At 41.0% G+C, this 22,593-nt stretch overlaps 1 pseudogene across 1 annotated transcript; it reads right to left on the reverse strand.

Moving 5' to 3' along the window:
* Positions 1-342: 342 nt before the first annotated feature.
* LOC149821128 (uncharacterized) lies at positions 343-21,457 on the reverse strand (annotated as a pseudogene). Its single transcript, XR_016426746.1, has 10 exons — positions 21,368-21,457; positions 21,111-21,224; positions 20,058-20,123; positions 19,668-19,734; positions 19,389-19,489; positions 8,164-8,208; positions 8,017-8,076; positions 1,000-1,230; positions 729-845; positions 343-501 (listed from the first exon to the last, which is right to left on the reverse strand). The product of XR_016426746.1 is annotated as an uncharacterized LOC149821128 (transcript).
* Positions 21,458-22,593: the final 1,136 nt, after the last annotated feature.

Here is a 22,593-nt window from a genome sequence, read left to right on the forward strand (position 1 = left end):
CAAGCTCGGCTTGTTTATTTACTCAGACTAATCCGAAACAGGCTTAAACGAGTTGAGCCCGAGACGAGCTCGAGCTACCTCAAGTCCCTGGCGGTAATCCATCAGAGGTCGCCCTGATGCCGCTCATCCATGAGAGAGAGAGAGAGAGAGAGATCCAATTTAATCTGTTTTTTTTTATCAGATCCAAATTAGACCTTAACGGATTCCCAATCCATTCAACTTTCGCAACATTGCTTCTTATAAACTTAAAACACGTTTTTTGGCAAGTTCCCGTTTCACCTTGTCTCTCAAAAAAAAAAAAGTCGGTGAATGCATAAATTTTAATTGCTACAGTAGGCGTACATCAAGCTTGCACACTATTAATCAGTTTCCTGAAAATACTATTTTATCTATTAAACAAATGGAGAAACCATCAACCCGAGTTCATTCTACTTAAAATGAAAACTTCCACAGCTCTCGAACGTTTGATACACCATCAGAAAATTCTGCAAACAAAGAAAGCTTCCAAGATACCTACAAAAAATGAATAATCAATCGATGAGAAAGCAGTACTCGAAGCAAAAATTTCCAGCAGATTCCATTTTCAGGGAATTGAATTGGAAAAAATTTCTTCCAAAGGATAAACACATGGCAGAAATGCATTGCATGCAAGTTTCATTTTCAGGGTGTTGCATTGGGAAAAAAGTTGAAAAGGTATTGCACAAAATTTGCACTTTAAAATCTACCACAGGCTACCACTCACCATCATTTTCTACGATGGACCGCAACTGTCTGGTTCCTCCACCTACTCCAAAATAGTATTTCTTGGCTGCAAGGTAGACAACACCATGGGGGTGTCGCAGACTCTGCCAAGCAAATACAAAAGCTTAGATATAGACCAATTTTGGTAGTAAACATTTCATGTGTTTGTATCATAGTTCCAGAAGGTATGAAGCTCTAGGTTCTTAGCAAATAAAACAGTGTTTTAGTACAGAGAAAGAAAAAAAGACACAAAAAAACCTTTTTTATAAGCTCATAAAGACTTTGAAGAGATGGAAGTGAATAAACAGTTTCTGCCATTAGAATTATATCATAACCAGCAGAACCCTGGTCTTGCTTCAAGCTTGGATCATTTACGCTGCTCAACAGCTGATAAATTTCACTCCAGTCACCAGCAAAGAATCGAACTTCTGATGCCAAGCAATGCCGTCTTGCAGTTTCAGGGAAAGATAGGTTAAGATGTAGATGCTCCTGAAAGTTTGCTTTAACATTATGATGCAGGGCAGGATCCGATTGGGTCCATCGTGCCACCCGATCCGCCACAAAGGGCAGATGAAGGACCCCGCACATATGACTCACTTGCAGGGACGGAGCCACGATGCAGGGAGGTACCCCTGCGCACCTACGTCAGGCGTGGTGGAGTTCGCACGCCCCAGAACCAGCTGAAGATAGAGGCTGACCTGGATCGTGGGTCGGATCCAAATCTGGACCCACGGCCCGGGTCTAGTAAACAGCCTTTAAAAGGCCCTACCTAGGGTTGCGTGGGGGCAGAGAAGATTGAAACTACAGCCGCCTTTTGCATTTTTCCTATTCCTATTCCTTTATTTACTTGCTTACTGTGTTCCTCTACATTCTTTATTGTTTATTGATTTTCCTTTGCTTATTGAAACATTTGTGAGTTTAATAAAGAAGTTCAGCCACACCGATTCACGGTGGGCCATTTGTTTCACCCTTCCTTCATTGTGGGCTGCATCAAAGTGGTATCAGAGCCGCACCCATCTTCATCAGCGAGATGGCTCTTGAAGCAGGGAGCGATCCGGTGCGAGGCGAGGGCCGTGAAGAGGCCGGCAGCGAGGACCCATTATTGCGTGTCATGGATGTATTGACGAAAATCCAAGAAAACATGATGCGAATGAGTAGGGATATCGTCGGCCTGTCAAAGAGGATGGACGGGTTTGAAGATCGTGTGACAACACTCGAGAAACCCCAAGAGCCGTGTGCAACAGTGTGCGCAGGCATCGTCGAGGGCGCAGCAGCAGGTCCACTTCCCAGCTTTACCGCATCCCTGCAGCCGGCGCAACACCAGCAGGGTCGAAGCACCGCGTTTCTGCCGGCGACAGCCCTCGTCCCTGATCTGAATAACGCGCAACAACACCAGGGAGCCCCGATGAGCAGCAACCCTTTGGTAACAGCCCCACCATCTAAACCGCGCCTCCCTGCGTTGGGATAGCAGGTAGGACCGAACCTGCAGGGACCCAGCAGTGTGCAGGGGACACCTGTCAGTCCCGGCGAGTGGTCGCGCGTACCTGGGGCTACGCTGCAGGTCGACCCAAACCTGCAGGGTCCCAGTCTTGCGCTGGGCCACCTGCAGGTCCGGCCTCGTGGCAGGGCACCACGCGCGATGCGCAACAACTGAACCTGGGTCGGCAGGGCCCCAGCGTCACGCTGGGCCCAGTTGTAGACCCAGGTTCGTCTGTCCGAATCAGGGGAGAGCCATCTCTCCATCCCGATCCCGCGCGGGGAGGCTCCGAAATGGTACCTCTACTAGCGGGAGCGGGCCAGACCCATTTGGGGGGACCTGACATCAGAGGGTCCAACTCGGTTTTTGTTCCAGCAGGGCAGAGGCCCGTTTCGTTGGGACCAACCCTTGGGTCCCAGAGAGCGGGTTTGGGTCTAGACACACTCTACCCAGCCTACCTAGTTGGTTCTGGTTCGCGGGCATCCCCGAACCAGAACCAACCCATTAATTCTGACCCTCAAAATATACCCCAGGCCGACCACAACCCATATCGGACCCAGACAGAGCTCCATTTTGGATTTGAGCCGGGTCAAAACCAGACTCATCATCTTATGGATCGGGGATCGAGTTCAAACCAAGCTTATTATCCCCACAACGCGAACCCCGATCCAGCCCATCCCTATATAGGTCCGACGAGTAGTGTAGGAATGGGCCCGATCCACATCCCATCGGGCGAGTCAACCCATCCATATACCCACCCATACCCATACTCATACCCATACCCAAACCCAAACCCAAACCCACCTGTTTACCCAACCCTGACCCAGAACCCAACTCAACATCCAGCCCAACACCATACTCCTAACCCACAACCATATTATACCAATTCTACCCGCCAGGAACCAGAAACTCACCCGAACCCTTCCCCCTACATTGGCCTTCCCGTCATTCCAGTACCACAATACCGGCCGCAGATGGTGCCCACCCCCGGACAAACCAGACCGAGGCAATGTCAGCAGGAACCGGCGCGCCCTGACCGCCGACCCCCCATAGGGAGAGTTCGACAGCACCAGCATCCCGGCGAGCAATACCGCCCTACGAACAATGAAGCAGCACGGGACGACGACCTTTTCTGGAACGAGCATCCTGCCGGAATGGTGGAGCCGCGACAACAGAGAGCACCAGACCACTCCTCCACCTATGGCGTGAAACTGGATCTTCCGGAGTTTGCGGGACGATTCGACGCGGAGCAGTTTTTCGACTGGTCTTATGCAGTGCAGTTCTTCTTCGACTATCACACAGTCGCTGAACATCGTCGTGTCTCACTAGCGTCTACGCGATTGAGAGGCCTAGCACAGACATGGTGGGTGAAGCTACAACGATCGAAGGAGCGGCAGGGATTAGAGCGCATACAGTCGTGGGAGGAAATGCAAAGACTGATGCAGTCAAAGTTTGTGCCTTCGGATCACGCTGAGCGAGCCTACAAGGAATACCTGATCCTGCGCCAAAGTTCCCGAACTGTAGCAGAGTACACCGCGGAGTTCCATCGTCTTTCCCTGCATGTGCAGATCGAGGAAACAGCTCGTCAGCAGGTCACGAGGTACATTTCGGGTCTCCGCCCTGCTATCTCTGATGATTTTAGTTGTGTCACAGTGGAGACATTAGATCAAGCCAGCAGTTATGCCATGAGCATCGAAGACAAGCTGAAGCGGAGGCAGGAATATCGGACGACCCGTAGTGAGCCCACCAGTCGACCCAAGCCGAGTTTCTCAACCAGGGGAGCAAGCTCCCCTAGTGATTCAAAGCCTAGAACAGACCTTAGCAAACCTGACCAGTCAGACCCAGCTTTCCACACTCGGTCCAAAGCCAAACCTAGTGAGTCGACCCTTCGTTGTTTTAGGTGTCAAGAGTTAGGACATGTCGCGTCCAAGTGTCCAACCGTGAGCAGGAACACCCATCTTGTTGAAGGAATTGTCGAGTCCGCAAGTGAGAGTGATAGTGATGACAACTCATTAGTTGAGGTTGAGGATGAGAGGGGAGTTATAGAGTTCGACGGCAACGTCGAAAGTTTGTTGTCCATCCATCATGTGTTGACCACACCCCGAGAATCGGCCCCATCGAAATGGCTAAGGAATAACATTTTTAGGACCCGGTGCAACTGTGAGGGGCACGCTTGTGATGTCATCATTGATACCGGAGCATGTGAGAACATGGTGTCTGAGAGTGTGGTGTCTACCTTGAAACTCAACACCGAAAAGTTGTCCCAACCCTATAAGATGGCCTGGTTCAAGAAAGGAAATGAGGTTCCCATCACTCAGCGATGCCTAGTCCGGTTTTCCATGGGGGAACACTACCACGATGAGGTGTGGTGTGATGTAGCCCCTATGCACGCGTGTCACATTCTTTTGGGACGTCCCTGGCAGTTCGATCGCCAGACAACTCACGATGGCCGCAAAAACACATACTCTTTTGTCTTTAATGGCCATAGGATAGTCCTTCTACCTATCAAGGAGACTGGTTTCCCCACTGTAGACAAACCTGAGCGAGTTCCCCGAATCGCAGGCCTCTCGTACCGGCTCTTCCTGGACCATTGTCAGGAAGATGGCTATTGTTATGCTCTAGTGGCAAAGCCAGTGATGAGTTCGTCTGTGTCCATTCCCGCGGACGTTGCCCCTCTTCTAGAGGAGTTCCGCGACATTATGCCGGATGAACTACCTGATGGATTACCTTCGGCAAGGGTAGTTCAGCATGCCATTGACTTTGTGCTAGGGTCGAGTCTACCCAACCTTCCCGCATATCGCATGAACCCCACTGAGCATACTGAGTTATTAAGACAGGTTCAGCAATTGCTGCAAAAGGGTTTCATTCGCGAGAGTGTTAGTCCTTGTGTTGTTCCCGCCTTACTTACTCCTAAGAAAGATGGGTCCATGCACATGTGTGTCGATAGTCGTGCGATCAATCGCATCACAGTCAAATATTGTTTTCCCATCCCTCGTTTGGATGATATGTTTGATATGTTATCTGGTGCCTCCATTTTCTCTAAAATAGATCTAAAAAGCGGGTATCACCAGATTCGTATACGGGAAGGGGACGAGTGGAAAACGGCATTCAAGACGCGTGATGGATTGTACGAGTGGTTAGTCATGTCGTTTGGGTTATCTAATGCCCCAAGTACCTTTATGAACATGATGACCCAGGTCTTGCGTCCGTGTATTGGGAAGTTTGTTGTTGTCTACTTTGACGACATTTTGATCTATAGTTCCTCATTGTCCGAGCATTTGAGTCATCTGCGTCAAGTCTTAGATATTTTGAGAAAGGAAAAATTGTATGCCAATGCCAAAAAGTGTGAGTTTATGACGTCCAGTGTCGTGTTCTTAGGGTTTATTGTGTCATCTGATGGCGTCAAGGCCGACCCCGCAAAAGTCTGCGCGATTGTCGATTGGCCTACCCCAAAGACTATAGGAGAGATTTGTAGTTTCCACGGGTTAGCCACTTTTTACCGACGTTTCGTGAGAAATTTTAGTACCCTTATGGCCCCCATCACGGAGTGCCTAAAAGGTACTAGTTTTCATTGGACGCCCGCAGCTAGCAAAGCCTTTATGATCATCAAAGACAAAATGATCAGTGCTCCTGTCTTAGCTCTCCCAGATTTTAGTGCAGTCTTTGAGGTTGAATGTGATGCCTCTAAAGTGGGGATTGGCGCTGTCTTGAGTCAAAATCGTAGGCCCGTTGCCTTCTTTAGTGAGAAGTTGACTCAGGCCAGGTGCCAATACTCCACTTACGATATTGAGTTCTATGTCGTTGTACAAGCCCTTCGTTATTGGAGACATTATCTCATTTATAAGGAATTTGTTTTGTACACGGACCATGAGGCTTTGAAGTATCTGAACAGTCAAAAGAAGTTGAGTGCTCGTCATGCCAAGTGGGTCAGCTTCTTGCAAGAGTACACCTTTTCGCTTCGACATCAATCTGGTACCCTGAACAAGGTGGTTGACGCTCTTAGTAGGAAGAACAGCCTTCTGATGACTATGTCAGTGCAGGTCATTGGTTTTGAACAATGCAAAGAGTTATACCCTACGGACCCTGATTTTCATAAAGTCTGGGAAGGGTGCATCTCTTCAGATCGCACCCTCGACCCCCGTTTTTGTATTCATAATGGTTACCTCTTCCGTGGTAACCAATTATGTGTGCCCAATTTCTCCCTTAGACTTCAGTTGATTTCTGAATTACATGAAGGAGGGTTAGCAGGGCATTTCGGGCATGATAAGATGTTCGCTCTCTTAGATGAACGATACTTTTGGCCCAAAATGCGCAAAGATGTTGTCAAGTTCATCCAAGGTTGTCATGTGTGTCAAGTGTCCAAGGGTCATCGTCAGAATAGTGGTCTGTATACCCCGTTACCCATTCTTAAACGATCGTGGGAGCATGTATCCATGGATTTTATCGTGGGCCTTCCCCATACACCACGTCGTTTTGATTCAATTTTAGTAGTTGTTGACCGGTTCTCCAAAATGGCTATATTTGTTCCGTGCAAGCGCACCACCGATGCCTCTTTAGTCGCCTCATATTATTTCAAGGACGTTGCCCGTTTCCACGATCTACCTCACACAATCACTTCCGATCGCAACACGCGTTTTATGAGCCACTTTTGGAAATCGTTATGGGCCCTGTTGAAAACTAAGCTTCAACTCAGTAGTGCGTATCACCCCCAGACTGATGGCCAAACCGAAGTTGTGAACCACACCTTAGGAAATTTGTTACGGAGCCTAGTGGGCGAAAATGTCAAAACTTGGGATCTCGTATTGCCCCAAGCCGAGTTCGCCTATAACAACTCTGTTAACCGTTCTACTGGTAAATCTCTATTCCAGGTAGTATATGGTCGGTCTCCCACCCATGTCGTTGACCTAGCCCCTATGTCAGATCTCTCAGCTCCAGCTCCGGATGCCTTTGATGCCATTGAATATATGCGTGACATTCACAGACAAGTCCGGGCCAAACTTGTTGAAAGCTACGAGACCTACAAAGCTTTTGTAGATCAGGGTCGTCGTGATGTCCATTTCGAGGTCGGTCAACTTGTCTGGGTGTATCTGCGTCCAAAGCGTTTTCCTGTAGGCACCTATAGCAAATTAAGTCCTAAGAAGTATGACCCTTTTAGGATCCTTCAGCGATTGGGTTCGAATGCTTACCTCCTTGAGCTGCCCGCTGATTGACATATTTTCCCTATTTTCAACGTGGCTGATCTATATGCTTACTGTGACAACAACAAGTCGACAGAGCCGACTTCTTCCCAACCAGGGGAGAATGATGCAGGGCAGGACCCGATTGGGTCCATCGTGCCACCCGATCCGCCACAAAGGGCAGATGAAGGACCCCGCACATATGACTCACTTGCAGGGACGGAGCCACGACGCAGGGAGGTACCCCTGCGCACCTACGTCAGGCGTGGTAGAGTTCGCACGCCCCAGAACCAGCTGCAGATAGAGGCTGACCCGGATCGTGGGTCGGATCCAAATCTGGACCCACGACCCGGGTCCAGTAAACAGCCTTTAAAAGGCCTTGCCTAGGGTTGCGTGGGGGCAGAGAAGATTGAAACCTTAGCCGCCTTTTGCCTTTTGCATTTTTCCTATTCCTATTCCTTTATTTACTTGCTTACTGTGTTCCTCTACATTCTTTATTGTTTATTGATTTTCCTTTGCTTATTGAAACATTTGTGAGTTTAATAAAGAAGTTCAGCCACACCGATTCACGGTGGGCCATTTGGTTCACCCTTCCTCCATTGTGGGCTGCATCACATCAGCTATAGTGAGGCAACGAAGGACCTCAACATTGAAATCCTGGAAATGAACTGCAGCTGCACCCTGATTTCAGAACACAGAAACAAGTCCCATCATTAGACGACCTTACAGTTCTAAGGACAATATGCTGATCATAAAGTACTATCTCACCTTCAGACATGCATAGATCCCAGGAAGACCATGGCCACATCCAAGCTGATAAAGCCCAAAAAATTGAACAGGCAACTTGAATCAGGTCGAGAGTTTCACAACTTTTAGATATTTACACTAGAAAGCATTTTAGGAAGATCTGAAAGTTTACTTCATTGTTCAAGGAAATGGTAATAGAAAAAGGAAAAGAACTGAAAAGTACTCTTGAAAAGAAACTCCAAAAACAAAGAGATAGGATTCGTAAAAATCCACAAAGCATGTTATAGATTGGATTATTACTACATTTTATTGTGGCTCAAAATAGATCTTAGAAAATAAAGATCTTAAGAGTCCATGTCTTTTCTTTCCTAAGAGAAGCTGATCAAGAAGATCCTACACCCACAACTAGACCTCATTCCACAATTATCAATAAAGAGTATAGGAGAAGTATGTAGACATCATGTCTCTTTAAAAGGCATCTCTCCTTACCAAGACAAAAATCTTGCAATCCCTAGGATTTAAAATGGCAACTTCTAGAGTGAAACTTGTTTTATACATTTCTTTAATTCTTATTTTTCCGTCAGTGCTCGAGTGTGCTTTGAATTCTTTTAAGCTCATAACGTCATACATCTCAAAAAAGTGCAGCTTCTGCATGCTCAATATGCAACATCAAAGATATTAAAAAAATACAATTTTTGCAACCCCTAAATTTTTATAGACATTGATCAATAATCAAGATTTTGCAAATTTCTTAAATTTTTGGATTGGAGCATAGAGGTCCACTGTGGCCTACCAACGCAGTTTCTTCTTTCTGCTTAAAATTGTTTAAACTGATATAATCTGCAACCATGTTACCTTGACAATTCTGAAGGGAGGTGTGCCCTCATTTTAGAAACCTATATGAGATGGGAAATAGGAACCGTATGAGGTTCCTTGGTGAATAAGGTAAATAAATAAAAAAGAAAAATATATAAAGAGTGTGTGCTCTCTTTTGGTGGGTTGAACGACAAGTGCAATTGTTCCTATTTGTGAATTGATTATACTAATAAAGGCTCTTGGTTCTCTCATCGTGGATGTAAAAGGTTTTGCCGAACTGCATAAGATCCTCTTGTCTTGTGGTTATTTGTTTCTCTAGTTTTTATTTTGATTGTCTGTATTCCCTAATTGCATCAATATCAGATCCGGCCTAGTGTGATACTGGACACAAGCCTCGAAATCTCAACACACAATCAGGTGTTGTTCAGGCTTGGGTCAAATGGTTTGTGCAAGCCAACCTAAGATCAGCTCGTACTGGCCTGAGCCAAGAGAACATAACCCTTGATTTGGTGGATATAAGTATATTCATCCAACCAGTTGAGCTATCATGCTTCTTGTAACATGTATGAGACATAATTTTTATACATGTTATCAAAGTGAGCTGAGTCGTGCAATAGAAAGAGGTGGTGAAGGAACTCAGCCATCTCTAACGAGCAAGATCGTGCTCAGCACACCATCCAAATGAACCATACATGAATGAGCTTGACAAGAGTTGAACTGAGCCTAGCCATGAGATGTTCAATTTGTTTATCATAGGGATGCAAAAAGGCAAAAAGGTTCGGAATCAGGTTGGATGTGACCACTACTAGATTCAACTAATTGAATGTTGGCTAAATGGGGTTGAATTCGGATTTGGTATCAGATGATGAAAAGCTCATAACATATGCGGATTGTATATGCAGTTCCTTCTCAAGGGTTGGGTGAGCTCCTAAGTTCTTTCCAAGCCTGCACGCCTTCAAATATAGGCAGTTTTCTTTTTAACATCAAGTACCATCAGTCTGCTTGAGACTAGGGCTTCATCTCATCAATTTATTTGGAAGCCCCCTATCAATCATCCCACTACCTTTGAGTGACTTAAACACGAAGTGCAAAGTGTCAGATAGAAGTCTTTTTCTTTTCTTTTTCTTCCCCTTCTTCTATTGAGTCTCTCACTCCCCTCCTTTCTTGCTGGGCCCAACCCACAGAAGCGGTATCGGTAGGTCGCTACCCCCCTCAACACAATATAGGAAGGGGATCGACCAGCCAACCCCCCCCCCCCTCTCCCTCTCTCTCTGTTATGATGGGTCCCAACCCCACAAAAGGGGTACGCACAGCTTGTGAACTGTTTATATATATATATATATATATATATATATATATATATATATATATATATATATATATATATATATATATATATATATTCATGTTCTTTTGTAAATAATATAGTATATATACATTTAAATGTATATATATTATATTTTTCTTTATTGTAATAGGTAATACCCATTAGGGGTATTTTGGTCATTTCTCTTTGTAATAGGGTCTGTCCAATAAGGACAAATTTATTCTTTTCTTTATTTTTTATTTTCTATATTTTTCCTTTCTTTATTTGATTAGGGGCTCTATGGTCTTTTGACCATATAAACGTTGGGTCCAACCTAATGGCTATATTTATAGTTGTTGGGAGCTCCCAAAGTCTATTGAGAGCTCCCAAAGGCATTCCTCATTTCTTACGGTGTGTATAAATAGAGGAGGTTATCTCTCTCTCTCTCTCTCTCTCTCTCTCTCTCTCTCTCTCTCTCTCTCTCTCGTTAATGCTTTTTCTTAAGCATTTTATAAAAATTATATTTTTATGTGTGTGTTCTTGCTTTTTGTAAGTTTTGTGTGTAGCCCTTTGTGGCTTATTGTATTTAGCCCATTAGTGGCTTTTGTGTTTGTGCACTTTTGTAGTCCTTTAGTGGCATTGTGTTTGTGCACACCTTTCATTACGTCCCCTACTTTCCCTGTTTTAACCCTATGAAAAAGGGTTAGTAGACATGCTTCCTACACTCTCTCTCTCTCTCTCTCTCTAAAAGGTTGAACAACGACTTGCTTTTTCTGTTAGCATTATCCACTCATGCTAAAACTCATTTAAAAGTCAACCCTCTCATCCTCCCAAACCAACCCTCCTCTTTTCATAATTTTAATTCATATTAATTGTGTGGTGCCCCATACAAGGAAGGAGAACCAAGGTTGTCTTCTGAAATAGTTTTGTGTGTGTGTGTGTCTGTGTGTATATATGGATGGAAAGTCTTTAGTGGGAATATGCATATAGTATCAACTATGTCACATAGGTGCGGGTGCGGCACTGTAAAAAAAACTTGGGTGTGGAGGTACGTGGAATATATATATATATATATATATATATAATTTTTAACAGTTTTACGTTAACATTAATGAAATAAAAACAATTATCTTATGTCACATAGGTGCGGGCACAGACGTAGCGATGCGACACTTTAAAAAAACTTGGATGCCAGGGTGCTGGGAGTGTCTAGTCTTAGTTTGGGGTCAATCAGCTGCCCAAATTTGAATTCTCAATTCAATTAGGGATGTAACCATAGATCTGGACCATGTTTGATTTAGTCTAATCAGACCTGTGGCCAGATACAGGTTTGATTTAATCAAATCAGCCCAAATATGGACCCATGTCTGATTAATAAGACCTGTGTTATTATTGCAAAATTTTACTTTTGCAAGTCAAACTGACCTTTGAAAAAGTTTTGAAAATAACTCGCCTCCGTTTTAAAATGCAGGATAATTCCGAAGAATGAGACTCGCCTGTCGGTACGAGGTTCAACTGTTCCTGGCACCATAACCAGGGGTAATCGAAAGGATCAATCAAGTGTTTTGCTTTGCTCAACTTGTCTAATTCGATGTTTTATTCCTAAATGCACAAAGAATCAGGCATATGCTATGAACTTTGGAAAAATGCAAATTGAAAACATGATGTGTGCTTCAAATGTTTGGAAATATTTGTAAAAGAGTATACTTTGAAAATCGTGAATCACATTGAAAACACATTTTTGAAGAAAAGGGAAATCGATTTTTGAAGAGAGAAATCTTTTTGTTTGAGAAAATCGATTTCTGAGAAAAACTCAAATGAATCTGAGAAAATTGATTTCTCTGAACTTGAACTTTGAAATTGGAATTTAGAAAATCATGAATTGAACTTAGAAAAGTACTTGAAAAATCTTTGAAAATCGTTTTTAATGAAGGGAAACCTTAATGCTTTGAGAAAATCACTTTCTGGAGAAAATTCAGGATAACTTTAAGAAATCGGTTTTCTGAGATTGGATTTTTTATTTGATCAAAAGGAGGGGTGTGTAGCCTTGTGAAACCCTTTTCATGATGTATTCTAAACCTAAGTGATGCATGAATGCCATATTGTAAAAGATATTTTCTGAAGAAATTTTGAGAAAATCCTCTGAAAAAGGAAGTTTATGTGCCTTATAGAATTTCAATGGAATAAATTCACCTCATATCCCTGACTATGGCCACATATATGGATTGAATATAACCCATTTGATTCTAAAAGGAGAAAAATATTTAGAAATCCTTGAAATATGCAATGGTTTTTAAAGATAACCTAAGAGTGTAGGCCAATTGTGGCTTAAAAGAAGATAAATCTGAATTTTGTTCGTATTCTTACTATGGCCATAAATACGAACTCGATCGAGTTTATTAACTTCTTATAAGCTAATGCACGTGCCATTCGTGTAGACCAGGGTGGATTTGAATATGTATATGAATCATCATTCATCACACAATTAATATCTAAAAGTAAACTATATGCAAATGCAAACCTATTCTAAGCAGATCAGTAAATTCTTATTCCAAAGTTTACAATTTACATCAATAATAAATTAAAATAAAGAAAACACAGTCTTGAATGTCCCTGCAAAACTAACAAACTTGTTAGTAAAGATATGTCGGCTTTTTAGGATTTATCCAGCAATATCTGGAAATTCCTGGATTTATCCGGATATAAGTTTTATTCCATGTTTCTCTGAGATAAACATAATAAAAGATGATATAAAATTGAATAAATAATCAAGATAAACAATTTTGAAATTCAGAATTTTGGAAAAAGTGACCAAAATGCCCCTAAAAACAAGACTATGACCTTGAAATCGGGGTTTTCAGAAAAGATTTTTGTAAAACTTTTGATTTAAAGATCAAACAGATTCAAATCAACATCAAATCGGGTATGAAGCACTATAGCATGATTATAAACATGATTAAACCCTAAAAATATAAAACTTTTTATAAAAATTTAAAAATATCACAAAAATATCAAATTTTGCCCGTATTTCAGTTGAATCGAGACTCCGCGAGCATCCTGTTTTTGTGATTTAATCAAATAAAGCCTCAAATGAATTCTAAAATATGTAAAAATTAACATGGATACTTTTGATAACCCTAAAATTAAAGTGCAAAAAAAAATATATTTTTGACATTATTTTGATATGAAAATTGAATAAAACCTAAAAATATCAATTTTGCCCGCGGGCACGTACCTGTCACAGTGTCAGACCCGAATCGGGTATCAAACCACCATGGAAATTCATAAAAATTTACAGAGAGATACTAGACAAATAAACAAAGATTTCTCTTTTTACATATTGGAAAAATCATCTCCGGTTAGAGAGATATCGCTCCAGCAATATACGCTTGATTACGGCGAGTAAATAACGAGTTGAAATAAACACATCCGGTTTCGGGTACAAGCAAATATAACAAACTGTATTCAAAAATTCTAAAATTTTAGCAGATGACAATAGATACACAGATGAAGATACTCTGTTTTACGGATCATCGATCAGATCTCTGGTGAGGGAGATACGATCCACACAAGTCAATCTAGGGTTTAGACAATGCATAACGGGTTCAGTAAAACCGATTCTGATTTATGTCAGAGGAAAAATAGCAAAAAGATATGTAAGAATCTGAAAATTTTACAGAAAATACGAGACAGAATAACAAAGACACTGCAACTTACGGATCGTCGATCGGATCTCCGACGAGAGAGATATCGACTCGGCAAGTCGTTCCTGAATTCACATAGCGTTTTCACGGTTCAAAAAGCCTAGTTCGGTTTTCGATTTTTTTTACAGAGTTACAGAACCCAAAATAATCCAATTTTTTTATAGAAAATCACTGACATATTCACGATTTAACCCTAAAAAATTATATTTTTTTTACAGAAACGTGAACATAAAATAATGTGGTTCCCGCGTGCCCGGGATCGAGAATCACATATTATCGATAAAACATGAAAAACCCTAATCTAAGCATTGAAAATAATAAAAAAAACTTGCAAATAACATCACAAATTTGGATTTGATGTTTTAATGAATAGAATAAACATGAATATGGTAAATAAATAAAAGAAATCAGGGAATATACGGTTAGAATTTGATTTAGCCTTCGGAAAGAGGGATTCGACACATTGAACGGGCGAATCTCATCTTTTATTCGGCTTGAACATAAAAAACAATAGTTCAAACAATTTCAACGGTTTGAAATCATGAAAAACGCCCTCACACAGCATTAGATCGCTTTCTTGAATCAATTTCACGGTTCTTGAATGAAAGCTTGGCTCGAATCTCACAACCAAGGGGCGGCAATGGTTAAATCCATAAAAATAATCATGAAAAATTAATGAAATCAATAAAAATAATAAAGTAGAAGACCTTACCTTGGGTTGTTGCACCAATGGAGGAAGGAAGGCTACTGGAGGAGAGAGGAGCAAGAAGCAATGGGAGAGAGAAGAGAGCATGCATGGGTCGACCCTCCCCCTTGGACCCCTTTACATAGGTTTTCAAGCATTAATCAGGGAGGATTTTAGTTGGCTTGAAACTCCTTAATTGCATTAATTAGAGGGGGGACAGTTTTGGATTGACTTTTCAACCCTCTTAATTATGCCTAATTGAGTCCTAGTTTGTTTAAAACAAGTCTCAAATATGGCGCCACCTGTGTGGGCCCACATTTGGTTTTAAAAACTCAAATTACAAGTTTTAAAAAGCGAAAATAAAGGTTATATTTTGAAATCAATTTTGATTTTTCAAACTCCTAACCTAATTAAGACATTGACTAATCCTAAGTTAACCAAAATACCTTCAAATGTGGCGCCACTTAAGTGGGCCCCACTTGGTTTTTCAGAAAACGCTTTTAGAACTTTAAAAACAAAGGGGTTAAAATGATTTTTCTCGTAAAAGGACACCTAAACTAACTAGTATTTTTTTTTTTGTATTTTTGAAATATGAAAGATATGAAATGAAATTGAAAATTAGGGTTTTGTACCCCTGCAGGGTGAGCCCCGCTTGAAGAAAGTTGAAAACTGGTTTAAAAATCAAGTTTTTGAAATAAAGGGTTTTAAGAAAGAAAGTTTTTGAAAGAAAAATCGAAGATAAACCCAAAGTTCTGAATCAACCAGAGTCCTGAATGGATTGAAACTCTTCTAGATGCGGCACCAACTGTGTGGGCCCCACATCAGGGTTTTGAAAAAGTTGAAATAAAAACCGAAAAGGGTTTTGAAACAGAGTTGAAATCACCAGATGAGAATCAGAAGTTTTGAAAACAGAGTCCTAAACTGACTGAAACTCTGGAACAGAGTCCTGAAATTTTGAAACTCTTAAATTTTGGTTTTTGAAAGACAAACGAAGAGATTTTGAAAGATCTTCTCAGATATTAGTGGAAATGAACAAAATACGAGACCAGGGTCAGAGTCCTAATCAACTGGGACTCTAGGATAGAGTCCCAGAATTTTGAAACTTTGAAAAACAAGTGAGATAAAAGTAAAAGATGAAATCAGAGTAGAGTTTTGGACTGATTGAAACTCTGGGGTAGAGTCCTAAAATTTTGAAACTCTACAATGAAGTCCTGAAATTTGATTGTTCGAAAGATAAATAAAGAAGTTTTTTTGAAGATTTTCTAAAAAAATGAAGTCAAGGTTAGGGTCCTAATCCAACTGAGACTCTAGAATAGAGTCCTGATCCGACTAAAACTCTGAAACTTTGACTTCTTTTGAAAGATTTTAAAATATTTTCATGAAAACAGGTAAAAATAGAGGTAAAAGATAGAGTTCTAATCTGACTGAAACTTTGGGACAGAGTGCTATTCTGACTAAAACTCTAGAATTTTAACCAAAATGGAAGATTTTGACAATTTTTATTGAAAACAAGTAAAAATAGAGATGGAAGAGAGAGTCCTAGTCCGACTGAAACTCTGTGACAGAGTCTTAGTTTAACTGAAACTCTAAGATTTTGTTCTTTTGAAAATCAGATGAGAAGGTTTTTGAAAATAAGTGAAAAAACAGGAATAAATGATGAAATCGGGATAGAGTTCTAATCCGACTAAAACTCTAAGACAGAATCCTAATCCAACTGAAACTCTAAAATTTTGGCCAAAATGAAGGAAATGGACTAGAGATGAGACTTCTTCTGGTTTAAAATCAAAATAGATTTTTGAAGAGGTTCAAAAAGGTAAAAAGATAGAGTCCTAATCCAATTAGGACTCTGAAATTTGAACAATTTTGAGAAATGAAGGGATCCAGAAGCGACACCACCTAGATGGATCTCATCTGAGAATTGAAATCAGTTAAAAATTGATTTTAAAATGAATCCAGATCGTTTTTTAAAGAAATATTTTGATATAAAGATCCCGGGGGTTGGCAAATGGCAAATGTCGACTTAAAACCCAGATGGTTGAAATTGATTTCGAAAGAGAAGTTTTAAAATCGAATCTTGATTGAATATTTTGAAAAACAAGAGTGCTGGATCTCGAAAATGAGATGCAATGACATGCAATGCGATGAAATGATACAAAATGATGTGAAATGATATAAAATGTTATGAGATGATAGCAAAAAGCAAACCCTGGATAAGGGATCTGAAGTCCTGGACCCCTGGCAGAGATAAGGATTTGAACATTTTTGTTCGAAGGTGAAAATTGGTGACTGAATAGAAGCCAAAATAGAGATTAAATTATGAAATATTTGAATTTGGGGCAAAATTCAGGCTCTGAATAGCCCTGGCTCAGATGTCGACCAACTGATTCTCTGAAGGATTTAGAGAGCAGGTCCCAATGGCAAGAGGAAAGGGTTTGTGAGCGAAAGTGGAAAATTTGGGGTGTTTACAACCTGTATCCAGACCCGGGTCTGATTTACTCAAATCAGAACAGATATGGACCCATGTCTGTTTTAGTCTAATCAAATTTGTGCCCAGATCCAGATCTGATTTATTCAAATCAGACCAGATATGGACCCCATGTCAGATTTAGTCCAATCAGACATGTGCCCAGACCCAAGTCTGATTTAATCGAATTAGGCCTGGGCTTAAAATGAGATATGAACTAATTGAATCAAACTTGGTTCTGGATCCAAGTCTGACATACTCTGAATCAGACCTGGGTTGGTCCAGACCTAGGTCTCATTTAATCGAATGAGACCTGGGTGTGGACCCAGGTCTGATTCAGATTCAATGAGACATGAGTCCAAACAATTTTAAATTGGTTTAATCAGACTTGGGCATTTGCCCAGGTCCGATTCAGGTCAAACAAACCCAACACCTGGCCGACCAGGTGTTGAGATAGTTCACAAAACGAGAGAGAGAGAGAGAGAGAGAGAGAGAGCAACTGCAGAAGAGGCAACGGCGCAAGAGGGAGGATGCGACACACAGTAAGGAGAGAGAGAGCAACTGCAGAAGAGGCAACAGCGCAAGAGGGAGGATGCGGCACACAGTAAGGAGAGAGAGAGAGAGAGAGACTTACCTAGAGGGAGGCAGCACAGTGGCATCGTTGGTGGCAGTGAGGAGGAGCAGCAGTGAAAGGTAGGAAGGGTGTGACGCAATCGTGCCCTTATACCCCCCCCCCAATTTTATTTTTTTTATCAAAATGGACTCTGTCATAGTTGATTGAGTTTATTTTGGACAAAGATAACCCTGAGTTTATTGGTCGCACTGGGTGCCGCACCCACGTCATGTCGATGCGGATGCGGCGGCCTCTTTGGCGAGCCCATGTGACATAGACTATCAATGAGATGAAATGAAAAATATTTCATTACTCATGTTTTGAGTGAATCTATTTCTACAAATGTGATCTACATGGTCCACTTAGTGGGGATCAGCTTCTGAATCACTAGATTCAGATTTATGTGCAAGTTTTTCTAGCAATTCAAAAATCGACAACCATAATTGGCACCAAATTTTTATGACTTAAAAGAATGTATTTTTTTTCAAGAAAACTTAATCCAAGGGTTGATCCCCTAACAAATTGAAAAACCTAAACACATCCATGGGGTCAGATTGAGTCAAAACAACTTGTATTTGAGTTTAAACTCATTGATAATTTGATACCATACCAAAGATATATGTATATATATAAAAGTTTTTCAAGACTTGGCAACACTTCATACTCATTCATGCCCAAGTAGCATGTGTCGGAAACCAGTTCTACATAGAGATTGGATTTCAATGGTTGTATAGACCCCAATTTTTGCTAACTCTTGATCATTGTTATACCTTGTGATTAAATCCACATGTCCACCTGAAATAAATCCAGTTTCCAGATGCCCTAAGGCATCATTTGTTTCATTCCCATGTAAAGGAAGGCTTTACATGGGAATGGACACGGATTTGTAAAAGATCCTGCCAGCTCAATATTCCCATGTGAAAGCTTTCATAGGGCGGAGGTAATGAAAGGATTTACACAATACACATAAAAAGTGATGTGGTGGGGAAAAATTAGGGCCTGCTTGTGCCAGCATGGCACTTTCCCACCATGATCATTTGATGTTTGTTTCATTCAAGGTGGGAAAGGATTACATCAAGGTCGCCAGCTCAACACTTTTCTATGTAAGTTGCATCAAACAAACGAGGCCTAAATGCATTTTTTTCACATGGATCTTGCTGCTGACTCCAGTAGGAGTGATTTTAATTAGAAATTTTGCTTCAAATGATGGTAATCTTTTTTGGGTTCTATCCAATGGAGAAATAAACACTCTTAAATATAACTGCTTAACCTGCCATTGTCACTTTCTGATCAGTACAACAATCTCAAACCAGAAATTTACTTCCCAATGCACTTAATAATTATAAATTTGCATCAGATGTGACAACATTTTAGCAAGAACATGGATACAACATCCTTAAAGTAGTGTATAGAGAAAATCATACTAAACAAAATGGCCCTGCCCAAGAAAGCCACTTCGCATCAACATTTAAAATTTCACAAAAACATACTACAAGAAACAAAAGATTATGATGATAACATGATATAAGTTTACTCTACAATATGCAAATGGATAATGTGACTACCACACATTTGCAACCAGGAAAAGAACAAATAAAGAACTTAACATGGAGGAGATCACAAAGGAGCTTCATATCACCTTAGTGCAAACTGTGCACCTCTAATATTCTCTTTCCATGAAGCTGCAGCCGGCCATCTTGAACATGCGAGTGCAAGCTTTTAACCAGATCAAGTGAACCCTCCCATAGCTTCAGTCCCCCTGAGTACAGACACCATAGCAATATTTTGTTAATTTATATGTCATTTCAAACATGTCAACTTAAGAATATATGTTCCACGATCGTCTAAGTATAATTTGATTGAAAAGAAAAATCAGAAGAACACAAGTCATAAGACTCATAACAGATCAGACAGAGAAAATTGGAACTCAATGAAACCTTCGTATTTGCCTGGGACTAAATCTGAGTTGGATAGGCCAAAGACATCAGCAGTGCTTACTCTACACTGGACCAGAACAAAAAGCACAATAACAAGGTTAAGCATTCAAGTGTCATTATCAATAATAGTAGGCAGGTAGCTCCTTGTCCTGCAAAAGAGAAGAAAAGCACCCCATTTCCAAGACTTACGGCACCCACTCAGTGGCATAGCAATCTGCTTTCTCCATGCACTCCAAACCTCGGAAGTAGATGGCAAAAGCAGAAGGAAAGAAGATCTCTAGTAATAATAATGCAAACTTATATCTGAGATAGGCATACCTACTAAACAAAGGTTGCAGGTCAGCCTAACAATAATTAGTTTTGCAACTGACTCACATTACAAAAATATACCTTGAGCAAAGTCAGATCTCCAGTAAGATCAATAGACTCCATTGTATGCCTTATGGAAGTGGTGTCCTGTTCACAAAAAGAAGCAATCACCTCTAATATCCAGCTTGATAGTGACTACATACCCAAACTTCGGTTCATTTGATTTATTTTTTCCAGCGAAAGAGATGGAGATAAGAAGCTAAGACCTGAAGTATGGAACTAATGACCACAGGCCATCGCCACCATAAATCAATTTATCATGCAATTAAAAATTACGAGTTGTATCTATCTGCCATCAACTTATATCGAAATCATCTTTGTTTCGTATACCATCATTAAGATACTTTATCATTTTTTTTTGTGGCACCCATTTCTAGTTTCTTGTATAGCTGTTGCTACAGAAATTAGTGAACGTGCTTGTGAGCTGATGTGAAAGCATTCAGGCATTTTCCGAACCAGTGGGCAACCACCCGCATTTTAGCTACATCTGGAAGACAGTGTTGCTATGTTGTCTATATTCATCAAGTTGCATGTTTTCCATAATCAAGAGCCAAAATTGTCTCCAAGGCAGCCACTTGAAATCACCTCCCTTAGCAGTCATTCATCATGTTAAATCGTATTCAAACTATGACAACTATTTCATATCCATTCTTAGCACCTCATTTACTATATTTAGGTGCCATACTCTCCTGAAGGGATTTCTGTCAATCGTGCACAGATCCACCTCTAGACCTCCACACATTCTAAATTGATTTCTATATTTTTTGTTTAATTTTGTAATTCCTTGATCTTTATGAAAATAAACCTAAGAAAAACTCCGTGAAGAATGTAAAATGCCAAACAAGGATTTCTTCAGTTAATAAGAACTTAATTTCTCGATAAATCAGCATCTCCAGGCCTACAAGAATCACACAATTCTAGTCATCATGCTCATCGTCAAGTAGAAATTATCACAATCTATCACAACATAAGCACAAATAACCCAATAATGATTCTCTTATTCAAGCTCATCTATATCTATGTAATTACCTAACTCACAAATGAGGCGGAGAGAGAGAGAGAGAGGCAAAATACCTCAGAGGACACCTCCAGACACGGCAGAAGAGGCTTCTCGGAAGGCGCCGAGAAACTCGAACTAGGGTTAGGGTTAGGGTTTCTGCTGAGGAAAGTAAACAATGTGGACACATCCTGCAGCAATCGAACCGAATCAAAAACCAGAAAGGGAAAAAGGAAAAAGCGAAGGGCAGGAAGAGAGACAGAGAGAGAGAGAGAGAGAAGAAGGAATCGTCGGTAGAGAGAAAAAGAAGAGAGTTAGGGCTTCGAAAACCTACTTCGGGACCCCTGGCCATGGCGCTCAAGAGCCGTAGAGCCTTTGAAACGCAAAGAAGGTAGTGGAAGGGGCAAAGGGGGGAGCGCGCTACTTACAGGCTGCCGGAAAGAAGGGTTCGGGCGGGCTGACGAAAACTCTTATCGGGGCACAAGCGGAATGTATTCGTTCGGATCTCAGATCCGGATCCAATTTTTTTGGGATACCTTTCTCTCAGCAAGTTCGTATTCTGTAATAAACAGAAAGTCCCAAAATAATGCAGGAGCGGAGCAACGGGACAATCCGGATCTGAAGGGTTCATTTGGATCCCGTTTTAGTTTAAAGTTTTTTTGTATTTGGGTTTTGTTTAAAATTGGATTTTTTATATAACGGATCTATCTCATATCCAAAATCGAATTAGGGTTTTATTTTTTTATAAATACTGTAGGGGATTAGGGATAGTTGGATTGTTGAATATTTACTATTTTCTTTGAATTTTCTGCAGTTTTCATTATTTTTCTGCTTTCCTTTGATTTTGTGCATAGGAATAAGGTAACTTAAGGATTTTCCGCATCTTCTGGTTTGAAAGGTGCACCTTAATATTGAAATTCACAGTCCAAAAGGTGCTGTTAATAACAGCAGGACAAGTTACACAGAAGAAGGTTTCAATTGGCTAATTGGTACAATTTATGTCAGAGAGAGGTAAAAAAATAATTAAAAAAGATTGTGTCAATCATGTTAGAGCCATAATAATACTAAAAAAATAATTTTAAGTATTTTTTATATCAATTTTCTTCCGATACAATGATAATGATACGCACCTATACTGACAACATTGGGCTATATTTCCCATTTTGCAGAGATCCAACCACAAGATTATGCTAAATTGGTTATATATGCTGAGAGATGGACAACCTCCGATAGAAGGCTGGATAAAAGTTTCTATTGTTATAGTATTAAGAAGAGAAGGTGGTTTGTTGGTTTCACCATCAAGGACTGCAAAGGAATATGCTTTGCAGATGGGTGGTTGTTCAGAGTAGGGGTGGCAAAACCTGATACGACCCGCCAACCCGACCCACCAACCCGCCTCTTTGGCGGGTTCGGGTTTGGCTTAAATGGGTTCGTTTCATAAACGGGTCGACCCACCTAACCCGTTTATTAAACGGGTCGGGTTCGTGTTAGGGGTACGCCAACCCGGCTGACCGGCCCGTTTAATAAACGGGTTAGGCGGGCAGGTCAACCCGTTAATCC

This window comes from Nuphar pumila, chromosome 12, assembly GCF_984573655.1.
Source record: "Nuphar pumila chromosome 12, dmNupPumi1.hap1.1, whole genome shotgun sequence".
In the NCBI taxonomy this organism is placed as follows: domain Eukaryota; kingdom Viridiplantae; phylum Streptophyta; class Magnoliopsida; order Nymphaeales; family Nymphaeaceae; genus Nuphar; species Nuphar pumila.